General features: G+C 38.6%; 1 non-coding gene across 1 annotated transcript; it reads right to left on the bottom strand.

The window, feature by feature from the left end:
* Nucleotides 1–1,725: 1,725 nt before the first annotated feature.
* LOC147607235 (small nucleolar RNA SNORD24) lies at nucleotides 1,726–1,812 on the bottom strand. The gene has a single exon (XR_015264811.1). It is a non-coding gene; the product is annotated as a small nucleolar RNA SNORD24 (small nucleolar RNA).
* Nucleotides 1,813–4,913: the final 3,101 nt, after the last annotated feature.

Here is a 4,913-nt window from a genome sequence, read left to right as displayed (position 1 = left end):
TGTGTGCATGCATGCACTTAAGCATAGAAGATCATTTTTAGAAAAGGTACATTTATAGTATTTACATTTCCAGGAGGGGTCCTATTTATTAACTACTAGTGTATTTAACTTACAACAAGTGTGAAATACCCTGCTTTAAGAACAAGCTTATGACCATATAAAGATTTTCTTAACTTGCACATTTAAACTCCTAACTGTACTGTATAAAAGCAAAAAGCTAAGACACATAAACCTTCTTATGCTAATCATCATTCAAAAAGGTAATCTTGATGTTCAATTAATACACATTCCAGCCATAATATGTTGCTAAACTCCCAACTCTTAGGGATAAAAGCACAAAGCTAAGATACATTAACATTCTATTACTAATCATCATTCAAAAAGATACTCTTTACATCTAAATAATCTACATTCCAACCATGATATGTTAACAAAACAACAATATACTTGATATAAGTAAAAAGACTTGGAAACAAAAACTTTATCATAATTTATGTCCTCTTGAGAATAACCCTATTGAACAAGGCTTGCCTTATTGTAACCTCACAATTTTTGCTTAAGCTTATAAATTCACTTTGTACCAATCACCTTTTTACTATGTTACTGGCAATACAAACCTTCACATGTTGTAAGAAACTTGCTTCCATCCATGCTCATATCTTATAAAACTTCAAGCTATGCTGGTTGTAGGTAGATCCCCTCCTTTGCCACCTCCTCAAGCTATCACCATGAGGTTGCCTTTCTTTAAACACTCATCTTCACTCTCACTCATTAAGACATGAATACTTTTAAAAATACGACATAAATTAATAAAAATAATAAGTCTCCCTTTAACCAAATAAAGCTCAATGAATTCCACTATATTTTACAATTGCTAATCTAGTTCTTGGAACAAAGTAACAAAATAACGACTATAATTTCATGTAAATCACCAACAAACTACTGTTTTAACTTATACATGAGTATCTTTTCCATATTATGTTTGTGACAATTCCCCTTCCTAATCCAAACACCATTCTAAGAATGTCTTCTAAATTCACATGATAAAACAACGCCTTGATGCAAATAAAGTTTCAATCAAAATCAAAGGCAACCAAACAAACATATCCAAGGCTTGAAGATATAATATTTTTACAAAGACATAAAACAACTACCCCACTCTAATCCTTGTTTTAATAAAGCTTACAACTTCTGTATTAAGAGTGGATTTTACTCTTACTCATAATTACCAATATAATCCTCAACTCAAAGCGTCGAAATCCAAGCCTCTTCGACACCGATTTCTTCAAAGTTACCAATAGACCAAACAGATAAGTTCAGCCTTGCTAGAGCTACGAGAACCATCTTAATGAGCGTGCCAAACCAAACTCAATTGTCTTAAAATGGGCCAAATGGAAAAATCTATGCTAACCTACCACGTACATTAATAAGAGCTGGGGTTCATCTCAACACAGACTGGTAAAGTGGAAAACCGAGATTGTTTGAGACAAACCAAACTCAATGGTTCAACCATAAGATATGGATGAAAAATTGACTAGTCCTAGTAGCTTGCTTTAAAGCTACAGAGAAAGCAAAGGTTCTGGATGCTGTGGTGAATCAACTGTGTTGGTCTTTATTGATGGGCTCAACAAGCGAAGAAATCAAATCGAATATGAAGGAGGAGAATGTACTCAGGCGAAATTTCATACATTGGTAGCAGAGAAACTATAGGGCGATGTCAGAGAGCGCCTCAGAGATCTTGGTGGACTGTCTCATCAGGTGGCGCAGCGGCCATCAAGAGTAGCAAATATATAGATTGTAACATCACAGGCGCTTCTCGTTACAAAACCGGCCCAGCATGCGAGACACAGAAAAAAAAAAGCAGAAGCAACTCACAGAGGAGCAAGGTTGGTGGACAATCTCGTCAGCTAGCAGAATAAAACCATCAAGAACAGCAACCCTAATCATTTCCGCATACCAGAGGCCCTTCATAAGAAGAAGAAGAAGAAGAAGAAGAAACGCGTGCCCCTGGCCTCAGAGTAGTTTTATCATCCTAGGGAATCAGATGACACACACAAACAATGTAGAATCTCGTCCCCGGCCAGAGCTTGTGTCGCTATAGAAACCCTAGCGTGTAGCTGAGCAGTATTTATCGACCTTTTCATATCATGCAAGTGCCGTCCACATTCACCGCCCATCGTGTGGACAGCCTTGTCAAGAACCGTTGAGGACAGCCCAACTTTTTTGGGTTTGAATAGTCAATCACAAGACATAAAAAAGGTGTGTTCCCTGCCCATGCTCACCAGGACCCTACATAGAGCCTATCAAAAAGGCAGCCAAATGTGGTCGGCACGGTTCGGGAAAACTATTTTAGGGAAAAGGAACTAAATCCTTTTCACCACTAAATGAGAAGGAAATTGCTATTTTTGAGATGGTATTTTCTATGTGAACTTAGAAAATATAACTAAAACTTGTAAAATTTGAAAGGGTTTTATTTCTTTCTCATAAGAATTTGAGAAGGATTTTCCCGAAGTTGAACAAGTTCTAGGCTAAAGCGAACCCATCTTTTCCCGAACCCTGGTGGTCGGACATGGATGGGCAGCAATGACTAGTCAACACCAAGCCCCTGTGAGTCCCATTATCCTACTTTTTCTTGAGAGCATTGGCTCTATGTAAAGGGTGCCTAGCCAAGTAACAAATTTACGTAAAATTTGGTTGACAACATATGTCTATAGAATGGGCAAGCAAAAAAGATAATGATGGTTATGTGTAGAGGGCCCTAGCTAGGTGAAGGATTCATAGAAGCAACATGCCCATAGCGCTAGCAATTTATACCATGTTGCATTGCAATAAAGGAAGGAATATCATTTTCCATTGCAATAGTTGAAACACACCAACATAAGGTTCCACTTACTTGTGTGCACACCATTACCGACTCTCACTGTTTACCTTGTTAAAAGCTCGTCCATTACTCAGCACCGTTGTATATTGTCATACAATCACAAAATAATAAAGGGAAAATATAAGGGTTTGGCTAGCTCTTGCCACCTAACCATAGGCTCGAAACCACATGTGGTGCTAAGCCACCCCACACCGAGCTAGACATCAACACAACCCTAGCAAGCCCGTGCCCACAAAGCATGTTCTTCCCATACCACACACCCCTCGCCATCTTGACTATCACTGGCACTGCTCACCAATGGGCTAACCCACTAGCTGGGACCCTTGGGATGCCCTAGTCTTAAGGTAGAGCTCCACAACTGGAACTACTCACAAATGAACCATAATCCCAACTTTATAGTCACTTGACCAATTCACACTACTATAAAAACTATCCAGTCGGCGGCCTTTTACCACACAGGACATAACATTCTCCCCCTCCTAAAGAGAGAAAGATTGGGGGGAGACAAGCAACATTCTCCTAAGTGTTGTCTTCATCAAAACAATCTCCCCATCTAGTCAACCACTCCAAAATAATATAATTCCTAAGGGTACGATCCCTACGATCCACAGTGGGGCCATTGGTTCGTGGGGAATAAAGATAGACAGATCCTCAAGTCTCGTGAGCTCCTGGTCTATCTCTGAAATACTTCTGCAATTCTCTAGAGCTAAGGGGAGAAAAGGCTCATTGGTCTAAGCTTATGCAAGAGTTTGATTTCAAGATTCGTATCAGAAAGGATCTACCAATAAAGTGGCAAATGCTTTAAGTAGAATCGGCTATGTGAATCAACTTTCATTTGTTGAGATTTAATCTAACCTATTTAATTCAGTATGACCTATTTAGTTCTCTCAAGGGCTTGTATCCCCATGTGATGGATTCTTTGATATGGCTTGGGATATTATCCAAGCTAGGACGACCCCTATTTATATTAGTATGAGAGACTATTCTATTCGGAATGGTTTGCTCTTTTGAAAGGGAAATGTATGTGTACCCAATGTTGATGGTGCAAGGAATCGCATCATGTTTGAGTGTCATGACACGCTCTGGGCATTCGGGTGTGCTAAGGACTGAGCATTTGGTAAGAAGATATTTCTTTTGGCAAAAGCTGATCACTTGAGATGTGGTAGCTTATTATTGATGCCATTGGAAACACGTGAAAAGAAATGGCAAACTATTTCTATGGATTTTATGGCTGGATTACCATGGACTTTGAGGGAGAACGATGCCATTTCGGTGATCGTTAACCAACTCATCAAATTAGCTAGGTTCTTCCCTACAAAAGAGAAAATCTAAGCTATACAGCTTGCTCATTTATTTATTGAGAAGTTGTTTAGCCTTTATGGCTTACGAGTTGATATTGTCAATGATCAAGATGATCCAAAGATTACCACACATTTCTAGTGTAAAGTATTCAAGAAATTGGATACTAGGTTGAGTATGAGTTTATTTAACCATCTTGAGTTTGATGGCTAGACAAAAGGTGTAAATCAAACAATTGAAGATATGCTACTTGCACACGTCTTTTTGAGACAATTTAATTGGGAAGATTATCTTTTGTTAGTAGAGTTTGCTTACAATAGTGCTAAGCATTTGACTACTAAGATGAGCCCTGTGGATGATTAGCTTAGAGAAAGTTTAAGTTAGTGTTGCGCGGTTGATTTCTTGAAACAATAGCAAGACATGCCGTAGTTTGCAAGAGAGAGCATAAAAAGTGCACAGGATAGAGCATAATTTTATGCCAACCAAAAGTGACCAGCTAGAGTTCTGGAAGAAGGCCAATGGGTTTACTTGAGAATTCAAAAAGATTCTCAAGTAATGAGGATTGGAAAATTCTATAAGTTGTCTTCGAAATTTGCTTGACCTTAAATGATCTTGAAAAAGATTAATGAGGTTGCTTTTAGGTTGTGTCTCCTGGATGGGGTACACGTGCATCTTGTCTTTCATGTTAGTAGACTGAAAGAGGTGCTGGGTGCAGGAGACAACTAACATCCTA

Source organism: Cibotium barometz, chromosome 55, assembly GCF_041138505.1.
Source record: "Cibotium barometz isolate CiBa-2024 chromosome 55, ASM4113850v1, whole genome shotgun sequence".
Lineage (NCBI taxonomy): Eukaryota > Viridiplantae > Streptophyta > Polypodiopsida > Cyatheales > Cibotiaceae > Cibotium > Cibotium barometz.
This window is presented reverse-complemented; position numbering and strand designations above follow the sequence as displayed.